The sequence below is a fragment of the Aedes albopictus genome, chromosome 1, assembly GCF_035046485.1.
Source record: "Aedes albopictus strain Foshan chromosome 1, AalbF5, whole genome shotgun sequence".
NCBI classification, from domain to species: domain Eukaryota; kingdom Metazoa; phylum Arthropoda; class Insecta; order Diptera; family Culicidae; genus Aedes; species Aedes albopictus.
Window position 1 is genome coordinate 92690321 of NC_085136.1, and position 12955 is coordinate 92703275.

The 12955-nt window shown below is 44.7% G+C and overlaps 1 protein-coding gene and 1 pseudogene across 2 annotated transcripts in view; one reads left to right on the forward strand and one right to left on the reverse strand.

The window, feature by feature from the left end:
• The window catches only part of LOC109427366 (proton channel OtopLc), a 97530-nt gene extending 96242 nt beyond the window's left edge, over positions 1–1288 (reverse strand). For both annotated transcript variants that reach the window (XM_062845037.1, XM_062845036.1), the window contains exon 1: positions 201–1288. The gene's annotated coding sequence lies outside the window, so the exon portion shown is untranslated. The remainder of the gene's footprint in view (positions 1–200) is intronic.
• A 2486-nt stretch (positions 1289–3774) lies between these two features.
• Positions 3775–12592, forward strand: LOC134285283 (uncharacterized; annotated as a pseudogene).
• Positions 12593–12955: the final 363 nt, after the last annotated feature.

The following is a 12955-nucleotide window of genomic DNA, read 5'->3' on the forward strand; positions in this document are numbered from 1 at the left end:
TGAATTGGAATCCGGGGGAAACTCCGGCTCATGAATAAACTAGGGATGCCACTCCGATGCATCCTCTGCTTAGATAACACAAAAATACATATAAATGATGTTTTTGAGTAAGACAAACAGAATATTTAGTTTTACAAAAGAGTCACCATCTCACAAAAGAAAATCTTCTTTAACACAAAGCAAATGCATCAACATCTTACTTCGAACATAGCGCGCGTCCGAGATGTCCTTACGCACCCACACTTGTGTGAGTCTTCACACTTTTCCTGTTATCACTGACGTCACAAACACATTGCTCTCTCACACTTGATTAACTGTTGTTCAGCTTTCACTTCCTAGCTGCTTCGCCTGTGTTCCGCCTTAGCTAGCTTATCTGTGTGTGCTTATCGCACTGCAAATCCGGAGAAAGTCGTCGTCATCGTCCTCGTATCATCGAATAACTCCGATAGACACTACCGCTTCCAAGCAGAGTGGGAGCGATATCCGCCGAGTTCCCAGACTCCGACGTTTTCACTACATCCGTCTGTAGTACTATCGTAGTACACTCCTTGGGCCACCGCCCTCTCTTCACCTTCAGCTAGTTATCCTTCCTCTCCCCTTTGGGGCACTTTCACTAGATTTTCTTCCTACGAGGACAAAATTTTCATCTGCTGCTTCACCACCGCAATCCAATTTTCAAAATATGAACTCACATGCACCGTATCTACACAAAATTCCACCACAGCCGCCAACAACTTTCCCATATCCGGATGGCGGAGAAAACTCAATTATGCACAGCCGACAATTGCATTTTCCACAACCCGACACCCCCAACAGTGCCCTAGGGGGCTTCCGGCCCCAACCGAACTGCTTCCCTCCAAATCAATCCAAATCCGACCCGAACGACCTCGGCAGTAAATTCACTTTTATGCTTCCACCCTCAACTTGGCCAACTTGGAGGATCCTTGACTGGAACTGAACTAAATCTCTGTGGGCAACACACTCCACACACTCGACACTGGCACTTCAAAGGACCGAATCACCCAAACGACCCCTCTGCTACATGCTCTAATCTGAAATAGTGGCAGACAGAACCGACAGAAGAAAAAAAAAATCGTCAGCCACACTAACTCGAACTAGGTTTGAAGCAGAGATGCTGCCAATGCTACTCGGAGCAGAACCACGACGATACTGACTGACCCGTTTTCCAGACTCTGCTGCTGGCTAGTGTGGATTATCGGAACGACACTGACTGAGCCAACCTAGACACTACTGTGACTATGTCGGTCCAAACGCATAATGACGAAACGGGACGACGACACGGGGGGATGAGCAACACTCTCCAAAACTCTCTCAGCCTCTCACATTCAGAAAAAATAGGAAAATTGTGGCGAGAAGCGTGCGATGGGGATCCGTTGTTGTGGCTCTCCGAAGGATTTCCATTCTCCGCGCGGAAATTTTGCAACCCTGCGCGCGGAAAAAAAATTGGCGAACAGTGAGAGATGTCCTTTTTGGTGCTCTGGAGAGCGACGAGCTCTCTCAATTTCCAATTCAAAAAGGCGAAATTTTCAAAACATTTTCACACAGCCACAGTAGTCTGAGAAGAAAGTGTGACGAAAATGGGGGATAGCGATGAGTTGTGTTCGTTCTCTGCCTTTTAGTACGTCGGTATCTGGTAGCTACTACGGTGCCCTATCCAGTTCCTATCCATCTGTATGCTGGATGGAATTGACGATGACGATGACAATTTTTGTGTGTGAATGAACGGCGGCGAGCGAGGGTCGAGAAAGGGAAACACCAACAACTGTGTATGCGCGCGCGTTCGATGAAAGAGCACAAACTTGGCCATTTCTGATGGTTTATTGCGTCCAAATTTTATGACTCATGTGGTGGAAGATGACACAGAAGGGACAATATTTGGTCAATGTTTCTATTGAAGCCGATGTTGTGTTTCTGGGAAGAGTTAAGATATGATACATGGATTACTGATGGGTTTTCTCGGAAGTTAATCTCTTCTTTTTACTACAGTACACTATTGTAGACCTCAGTGTGATTCGTGGTACCGATGCCAGCCAGAAGCAAGATGCCGCTTTTGTCTGTGTCGATCAGGAGCGCATAATCACTGGATAGTTACATGAATATTCGTCGGGGAGCTCATTCCATATTATTTAAATAGTTAACAGTATTCTAAATTGATACTTGAAGGGCAACAACTCGTATCGGTGAGTCTAAGCCGAATGAATAATCCGTCTTTACTGGACTCGTTCCTGGGCCAATCGTTTCCAGTCACCCTGAACGTTTGAAGTCATCAGTAGATCGGCTCCAGAGGCACGTTCTTCGTTCTCCGTTCACGTATCAAACACCAACTTTGCAGGGTTGTTATCCAGCATTCTTGCATCTTTGGTTCGTATTTATCCGTATGCACACCGTTCTCCTGCACACCGCCAAAAATCGTCCTTAGCACGCGTCGCTCGAAAACTCCGAGTGCTTGCAGGTCCTCCTCGAGCATGGTCAATGACTCGTATCCGTAGAGGACCACCGGTCTTATTAACGTTTTGTACATAGTATATTTGATTCGTGGGCGTATCTTTTTAGACCGCAGCTTCTTCTGGAGCCCGTAGTAGACACGACTTCCACTGATGATGCGCCCTCGAATATCACGATTGACATTGATGTCAGCCGTCAGTAAGGATCAGAGGTAGACAAATTCCTTCACCACCTCGAAGGTTCTCCCCTGCTACCTAGACAGACCCGGTCGTGCTCGGTTCCACCTACCAGCATGTACTTTGTTTTTGAGGCATTCACTACCAGTCCGACCTTTGCTGCTTCGCGTTTCAGGCGGGTGTACAGCTCAGCCACCGTTCGAAATGTTCTGGCAATAATGTCCATGTCGTCCGTAAGGCACACAAATTGACCGGACTTTGTGAAAATCGTTCACCGGCTGTTGAGCCCGGCACGTCGCATCACACCTTCCAGAGTGATTTTGAAGAGTAGGCATGAGAGTCCATCACCTTGTCGCAGTCCCCGGCGAGATTCGAATGAACTTGATAGTTCACCCAAAGCCCTTACGCAGTTTTGCACACCGTTGCTTTAATCAGTCTAGTCAGCTTCCCAGGAAAGCCGCGGTCGATGCCGCTTTGAAGTCGGTGATGCGTTGGGACCTGGTATTCACGGAATTTCTGGAGATTTTGCCGTACGCCGAAGATCTGATCCGTTGTCGATCGGCCGTCGATGAAGCCGGCTTGATAACTTCTAACAAACTTATTAACTTTGGGTGAAAGACTACGAAAGATGATCTGAGATGTCACTCTGTAGACGGCATTCAAAAAAGTGATCGCTCTGAAGTTCTCACATTCCAAATGGTTGCCTTTCTTGTGAATGGGGCAGATTACCCCTTCCTTCGACTCCTCCGGTAGCTGTTCGGTTTTCCAGATCCTGACTATCAGCCGGTGCAGACAGGTGGCCAACTTTTCTGGGCCCATCTTAATGAGTTCAGCTGCGATACCATTCTTACAAGCTACTTTTTTGGTTTTGAGCTGGCATCCTTAACCCTCCTCAACGTGGGAGTTGGTTCATTTCCGTCCTCCGCTGCGTTAGCGTCGTCGTTTCCTCCGTTGTCGTAGCCCCGACGAACCGACGTGACAGTAGTGGTGTTTCAAAACTGTCCCCTCTCAATTTAACGGTCGGCCAGCAAAGCGAGCGAACCTTTCTGTCAAATCAGCGCAGACGCGAACCTCTTCCTATATGAATACACGGGGGTTTGGGGTAAAGCTAGTAGGGTAAACGCTCCCTTAGTGGTGCTAGTACCAATAGTGGTTGCAATGCAATATAACACATGATATTCCGAAAATTACCTATACTAACACCATTTCATTGAATAAAAATTATTCATTACTTTAGTACGCAACGATTGAGTGATAAATTTACGTGTTTTGTCCCTTAACATGTTAGAAATGTGATATTTAAAAGTTGTAGATAATTTGCGGTGAATTTCTTAAGTTTTTCTAAGTAATGACCTCATTTACTTAAGCGTAAAACACGCCATTTAGGCAGTTACTTCTAATGTCATTGATTCCAATATGTCAAAACTTGATGAAATTCTTGAAATTCAGTGGATTTCAGCAATTACATTTCTTATTTTGTGATTTTTTCCCGTTGTTCCATTATGGGCACAAGAAATATGCATGTTCCCATAGTGGTAGTATTCCATTGTTTACATGTGAGAGTCAACCGAAAATAATAACAGTGAACATTTTTTGCAGTTTTCTGGTGTAACAACAGGTAAATATAATAAATTACAGCTGGTAACATTACATTCAGACTATTAAATTCATTACAGAATGGATTCGTCGACGAAGGCCGCTTCAAAATACGACGAAGCGGCAATTTCTCGCTGCATGGAGCTGGTGACTGTAGTGTCTTATCCCTTACTACTTCATAAAGAAATGCAGAAGTGTTATTTGTCTAGTGTAGAGAGAGATGCAGGGGGGCAGAGAAGAAGCAGGGATTGCAAGTGAGTGAGTACGTCGATAGCGCGGTGGTGTTTTTGCTTCGCAATATAAAGTTACTAAAGCCGACCGATTATCGAGGAATCATTTCCAACGACGTATCCGAACCCCACAAAGTGGCGACGAGGATTGAGGATTACAGGTGAGAAATGAATTTCCGCGAAAAATTGATTCGAAATGGTTACTTAGGGGAAATTTTCTGCTGGCATTGCGCTGGAAGATGGCGTCAGATTTTTGCGCAAGATATTTACTGATACGTAATAGTATGTGTGTAGTGACAAACTATGAAACCAAAGAGATGTGAGAGGGAATGTTGAAAAAAAAGAGAAAGAGGTGGCAGTGTGATGACAACGAGGACAACCTATCAGATACCGAAAAAATGCGTTGTTTACAGTGGGTGGTAATGAAGAAATCTGTAAATTTTCTAGTGCGTACCTGTTGAGAGAACAGGAGGGGATCACAAAATTGATTCCGGGTCACAGTGAAGTTGTTTGTACCTGTAACTGTACAGGAGGTGAATGTTCATTCACGGGTACCGTTTGATGCAATGTTTGAATGTACCTGCTTGAAAAGCAGGAGGGAAGTATTGGGTTATGCTTCCGGGCTCTACTGTTTATATTTTAGTGGGTATCAGCTTGGTGAAATACTAAACGTACCTGTTTGGAAAACTGGAGGGGGGGGCATTTAGATATGTTTCTGGGATGTAAATACTATACACGGTTACAGAAGTTACACAGATTTGTGTACTACTAGATCAGCCTCACCGCTGTGTCAAATGTACACAGATACTTTTCCGGCTCCAGCGGTGGCATGAAAACAAAATTAACAATTATTTTTGCACTGATCGATTCCTGATAATGCATGTCATCGTTCAGAGAAAATTAGTTCTGAACTTTGCTCCCATACCAGCGCTAGAGCCAGAAAAGTGACTGTGTACATTTGACACAGGGGTGGAGGCTGATCTAGTAGTACACAAATCTGTGTACATTGTACACAAGCCTGTGTACATTGTACACAAGCCTGTGTTGTTTCATTTTAGGGTGTATGCATTTGGTACGTGCCTGTTCGACAAACAGGAGGTGAAACAATATTTCACGGGTGCGAATAAAAGATCTTCAGATAAGCCTGGTCCGACGTTTCATGATGTTCGAAATAAAATAAATATAATATGATTTTTGATAAATTTCGTGTTCACTGTGTTTTATTATTATTGTTAGTAGGCACAATAAAGAAAATATGGTTTAGGATTTCCGATATTGTGCTATAATTGCAGATGGAAGACTCACGACCGCTCCCACAATTTCGTTGTGACGAAATTGAAAAGCAGAAGCTATTCAAGGAGTGGAAGACATGGAAGGGTGCTCTAGAGTGCTATTTTGATGCCTACGGGATATGTGATCAGAAGCAAAGAAGAGCAAAGCTGCTACATCTAGGAGGTCCGCAGTTGCAGCGTGTATTCCAGAACTTGCCAGACAGAGAGAATTTCCCACTAGTTTCTCTGCAGAAGCAATGGTACGATGTCGCGATCAATGCGTTGGATGCATTCTTCCAACCATATCGTCAGGACTGCTTAGAAAGGTACAAGCTGCGGCAGATAAAGCAGAAGGAAGGAGAACGATTCGCTGATTTCATCCTACGTTTGCGGCAGCAGATCTCAGATTGCGGATTCGACAAATATGCGGAAGAAGTAAGAGAGGTACTGAGCGAAATATTCCTCATTGATACCATTATCAAGGGTTGTCAGTCTCAAGAACTGCGGCGTAGAATACTGCAACAGGACAGATCCTTGGCGGAGATTGAATCATTGGGCGTGACACTGGAAGGTTTAGATCATCAGGTGAAGGGATTTAACAGGAAATGCGAACAAACTGATTTCGGCCAGCAGGTTTTGAGAATCGGGAACGAGCCTACTCCACTGCAGAAGAAATTTCGGTCTAATCCAACAGGCTTTAGGGCCAAGTTTAGCGGAAAGGACGGCTATGCCTGCTACAACTGTGGTCGTCGCGATCATATTTCCACTTCAGAAACCTGTCCCGCTAAAGGAAAAGTATGCCACGCCTGTAAAAGAGTTGATCACTTCGAATCGACCTGCCGATCTCGCAAGAGAAAACTACCTTCGCAGACGAAAACCGTGCGAGCTGTAGAGCGATCTGGACCTGAACCTGAAATCAAAGAAACGGAATCCTCTAAAACCTACTATACGTTCCATTCCGGCAACGAAACCAACGTTCTGCCTTGCGAAGTCGGGGGGATACAGTTAGATCTACTGGTAGACTCTGGCTCTGATGTGAACCTTGTACCTGACGAAGTATGGGAAAATCTCAAGCAGTCTCGTCTTGTGGTACAAGAGTGTGTGAAAGGCAGCAGTAAGATTCTCAAGGGATATGCAAACGACAACCCTTTACCTATACTTGGAACCTTTGTCACTGATGTGAAGGTTGGTGAAAAAACCGTCCGTGCTGAGTTTTTTGTCATCAAAGGTGGACAAAGGAGTATTTTGGGGGACAAAACGGCCAAGCAGTTGGGAATTCTTCAAGTGGGCTTGCACATCAATAGCATTGCTCCCCAGGTCGAGCCGTTTCCGAAAATCAAAGACGTACAGGTACACATCCACACAGACCCCGAAATCAAGCCTGTGTTTCAGCCGGTACGGCGTATCCCGATTCCTCTCGAGGCTGCAGTCGACAAGAAACTGAATCAACTCTTAGTAACGGATATTATCGAAGTTAAGCACGGTCCTGCAACGTGGGTTTCCCCTCTCGTAGTTGTAGGAAAAAGTAATGGCGAACCGAGAATTTGCCTGGATCTGCGACGAGTTAACAAAGCCGTACTGCGAGAACGTCATCCGATGCCTGTGGTTGATGAGTACCTGGCTCGCCTGGGTAGAGGAAGAATCTGGAGCAAGTTGGACATCAAAGACGCTTTCCTTCAGGTAGGTATTTGAATAAAACTGAATAAAGATTTACCATTTAGTTATAACGTGTTTGTTAGGTTGAATTAGCGCCCGAGTCGAGAGATGTAACTACATTTATCACGAACAAGGGACTTTTTCGGTTTAAAAGGCTTCCTTTTGGACTGGTTTGTGCACCAGAGTTATTCCAAAAGGTTATGGATCAGATATTGGCGGGTTGTGCTGGGACGTGTTGGTATCTGGATGACGTGATGGTCGAAGGAAAGGATCTACAAGAGCATGACGAAAGGCTGAACGAGGTGCTGAGACGTTTCAAGGATCGGTCAGTCCAACTTAACTGGGACAAATGCGTATTCCGTGCAGATAAAATTGATTTTGTAGGTTACACAATTTCCGCCGAAGGTATATATCCATGCAGTTCCAAGATTGATGCTATTCTATTGTTTCGTCGACCTGCTACCGAATCGGAGGTTCGAAGTTTCTTGGGGTTGGCGAATTATTTAAACAAATTCATTCCTGACTTGGCTACTCTCGACGAACCTCTGCGCCAGTTAACAAGAAAAGGTTGTGCTTTCGTATGGACTGACAAACATCAACGATCGTTTGATCAAATCAAGGCTGCTATGGCAAGTGCCCGGTCATTGGGTTTCTTCAATATTGAGGACCGCACAGCTGTGATGGCTGACGCTAGTCCTACGGGACTTGGGGCTCTACTCTTGCAAACAGATAGAGCAGGATGCACCCGAGTTGTCAGCTGTGCTTCCAAGTCGTTAACAGAAACGGAGACAAAGTACTGCCAAACTGAGAAGGAAGCATTGGCGGTTGTTTGGAGTGTTGAACGTTTTTATACATACCTGTACGGAAGTGAGTTCGACATTTTGACAGATTGCAAGGCCTTGGAGTTTCTGTTCACCGTACGCTCGAGACCTTGCGCTAGAATCGAGCGATGGGTATTGAGACTTCAAGCATTCGATTACAAGGTGGTCTACATACCTGGAGAAAAAAACTTAGCAGATGTTTTATCTCGGCTTGGGACGCATGAACCGATACCTTTCGATCCATCGGAAGAACTCGCGATTAGACAGGTTGCATTATCGGCGGCAACAACAGCTGCGTTAGGCTGGAATGAAATAGCTAGAGCATCGCAGGAAGATCCGGAGATTTGCCGTGTGCTGGAGTGCATAGATCAAGATAAGGATGACGACCTTCCGTTATCTTTCCGTATTGTTGCCAATGAACTTTGCCGATGTGAGGATGTTCTTCTACGAACTGACAGGATTGTTGTACCTGCTGTGTTACGTAGTCGGGTTTTGTGTGTTGCTCACGAGGGACATGTCGGAATACGAATGATGAAGTCTCACTTACGGTGTGCTGTATGGTGGCCTAAAATGGATTCCGATGTAGAGGATTTTGTAAAGAAGTGTCGTGCGTGTACTTTGGTTTCTGCACCTGATCCACCTTTACCGATGGTTCGAAAGGACATGCCTTATGGACCTTGGGAGGACATTGCGGTAGACTTTTTGGGACCATTACCGGAGGGACAGACACTGTTTGTTGTCGTAGACTTCTACAGTCGCTTCATTGAGGTTTGTGAGATGACACAGATCACAGCGAACGCAACTATCTTGCAACTATCCAAAATCTTTTGCCGTTATGGTGTGCCCATAACTCTACGCGCCGATAATGGGCCTCAGCTGAGCACTTCTTGCGATGAATTCAGGTCGTTCTGTGAAGAGATGGGTATCCGTCTAGTGAACACCATACCATACTGGCCACAGCAAAATGGGGAAGTAGAGCGACAGAACCGATCCATATTAAAGAGATTGAAGATTGCTCAGGAGTTAGGCCAAGACTGGAGAAAAGCGTTGGACCAATACATTCTATCCTATCATTCCACTCCTCATCCTACAACGGGACGTTCTCCGTTCGATTTGATGTTCGGAAGGAAAATCCGTAACAAATTACCCCAAATTCCTCGCGAGGTACCCGTTGATGAAGGAGCTAGCGACCACGATCGTCTGCAAAAGGAAAAGGGGAAGGCTTATGCTGATCAAAAGCGACGAGCTTGTCAAAGCAGTATTGAGGTCGGGGACAAGGTGTTGGTCAAAAGGTTCCGTAAAGAAAACAAACTTAGTACAGACTTCTCCCCTGAAGAACATACCGTCATTCGCCGAAGTGGAGCCGATGTGACCGTGAAGTCGTCGACAACTGGCAAAGAGTGTCGCCGAAATATTGCCCACCTCAAAAAGTTGCTAGGCGCAAGTGGAAATGAAGCAGTTTCACCGAATGAAGAAGCAGGGATGAGTCAAGAAGCTGAAAGCTCGAGCAGAAACATGGAAGTTCAAACAGGAACATCAGATGCTGGGGAACCAAGTGATCAACGATTACATTTGCAGCGGAAGCGGAAAGAGCCTGTTAAATTTGCAGATTATTTGCCACACTAAAGAAACTTAAGGGGGGGTTGTAGTGTCTTATCCCTTACTACTTCATAAAGAAATGCAGAAGTGTTATTTGTCTAGTGTAGAGAGAGATGCAGGGGGACAGAGAAGAAGCAGGGATTGCAAGTGAGTGAGTACGTCGATAGCGCGGTGGTGTTTTTGCTTCGCAATATAAAGTTACTAAAGCCGACCGATTATCGAGGAATCATTTCCAACGACGTATCCGAACCCCACAGTGACCTCCAAACAAAAAACGTTGTACGCTGCGTGCAAAGCCTATGGCATTCCTCAGTCTACCGTTCGCTACCGGCTTAGCGGCAAATGGACCACCAAAGTAAGAAAAGGTCCGCAAACGGTTCTTACTACAGCCGAAGAACACAAACTTGTGCAATACGTCATCAGTATGCAGAGAAAAGGTTACCCGGTGGTGAAAGAATTGCTGCTGCACAAGGTGAAAACCTTCTTCGAAGCTTGTCCTCGTCCAAATCCTTTCACAAACAACAAACCTGGTAAGTTTCTACTTTCCATACACTTGATTAGTTCTCTCATATTTGTTCTTTATTACAGGACAAAAATGGCTAAAGGGTTTTCTTCGCAGACATGGTTTGCGGCAATCACGTCCTACATGGAGGAGAATGACCTTATGGCAGCTGCTTTGGACCCAACCCGAGTCTATAATGGCTATGAGACATCATTCTTCTTACATCCGAAGACAAAGGCTGTACTTGCTTGTCGCGGAAGCCAAAATGTCTTCGAAGTCGAACATGCTGACAGTCATAAAAACATCACCGTAATGTTTATATTCGGACCAGATGGATCTGCTGTAGAACCGGGAGTTGTTCTTCCAATGCAGCGTTTGTCTGCAGAGCTTCTACGCATGTTTCCTGGAGATTGGGGAATTGGCAAAAGCTCTAAAGGATGGATGGACACTACCAATTTCATGCTGTACATCCGAAACGTTTTCCTCAAACATCTTCAAAAGGGAAAGGTTAAGCTTCCGGTGCTGTATTTCGTTGACGGTCATTCCTCCCACACAGCTGCAGAAGTGGCCGAATTATGCTTGGATTTGGGTATCGTACTTATTGCGTTGTACCCGAACACCACTCGCATCACCCAGTCTGCAGACGTTGCCATATTCAAACCCCTCAAAACTGCGTGGAAGAATGCTGTAACTGACTGACAGGATGATCACAGAGGAGAAACTCTCACCCTGGGTCACTTTCCCGCGGTATTGCAAGAAGCAATGAAGACTGGAATAAAAAAAAACAGTATCATTAGCGGATTTAAAGTGTGCGGTCTTTTTCCTTTCGGACCGGATGGTGTTGACTATGAAAAGTGCATTGCTAAATCAGTAGTCCGGAGTACAACGGTCCCTGCCGTATCTGACGTCAACGGAATCGAGGTGGCTGAAACTGACGCAGTGTCACCTGCCACGGTTGAGATACCTCCCGAAATGAATATACAGCTTGATGCCCAAGACGTGATTTTGGAGGATTCAGTCATCATACCAACGTCAACGATCCAAGCCGCGATTAATTGCATTGGCAGGCAGCGCATCATTGGGTTCAGCGAAGGGTCTATCATCTCGGAAGAAGGCAAAGTTATCAAGGATCTGTATGACTTGTTACTTGTGCCATTTGATACGTTCAGCGTGGAAGCGAATTGCGAACCACTGGAAGTATGTTCCATGATATCCAACCTTGAAGAGGATTCACCTTTTCTCGATGATGGGGATGATGTAACGTTCCATGAGATGGAAAGGGGAACTCTTACGAATTTCACGACATGGATGACGGAACATTGTCTGAGGCGGAATGGGAAGACGAAACTTCTCCCAGGATACTGAAAGAAAGAACTGATGACAACTTTGCAGGTCGTAAAATGAGTATTTCCGAACTACTTCAGATGCCACCAACTCCACACAGAAGCAGTATTCACAGGAATTACAAAAGGAAGTACTATCCAGTTTTGACGGCATCGGAACGGCTCGACGAAATTCGTCGCATTGGACAAGGAAAATGAAGTAGTGAGAAAGAAAGCCAAAGTCGAGGAGAGAAAACTTGCGAAAATACGAAATGAACAGCTTAAACTTGAAAAGCGGAAATCAAGAAGAAGAAACGAGAGGAAGCCGAGAAACTGAAAAACGATAAAGCTGAACTTCGAAAACAAAAACAGGAACAAACTGAAGAACGGAAGAAGAAGAAAGAGAAAGACAAGCAAAGCAAGGCTGTAAAAGCTTGTAACCAAAAACGGGATAAGCTGAAATTGTTGGAGGCGTTGAAGCTTTCCTGGAAGGAGTGACTAATGACTGTAAATCGCACTTTTGAACATGAAATTGATTTTTATTTGTATTGTTTTATCACGAAAGACAAAACCATGATTTGCCTTCGAAGTAACTGTGAATTGAATAATAAACGTTGATGAATAATTTTCTTTTTTTTATATAAATGTCTGAAATAGAAATGTACACAAAGGGTTTTCTTGGGAGAGGGCATTAAATTGGAAATGAGGCTACGTGGTTAATGAACAACCACAAATCTAACACCTAAATAATTAAGTAAGGTTCTTTCGTCTATCAACTTATTTTATAATACGATTTGCGAATATCGTCCAGTGAAAACTATACAATAATTGAAAAAATAAACTCAAGTTGAGCAGGGTTTCAGAAATGCTTGCTACTGCCTCACGTATATAGCGCATATAACCGAAGTGGTAAGCACGCAGGTATACAGCAAGACCATGCTGAGGGTGGCGGGTTCAATTTCAGGTAATTTTCTTGATATAAAATACAAGATAAAACATCTTCGTGTCAGCCAAACGAGATACAAATGCCAAATGCTCTTTGGCATTGGAACCTCTCAGTTAATAACTGTGTTACTGCTTGAGAAAGCTAAGCCAAAAAGCAGGCTTTGTCTCAGTTGTGACATTAAGCTTAGAAGGAGCTTTGCGAAAACAGAATTTCATCAAAACTCATTCAATTTTCTTAATTACCACCACTATAGGAACACGTTGCCACCATTAGGGGCCGTCCATATACCACGTGGACAGCTTGGAGGGGGGAGGGGGTTATCGAAAAGTCCATGCTTGTCCATGGAGAGGGGGGTGGGGGTTCGTCAAAT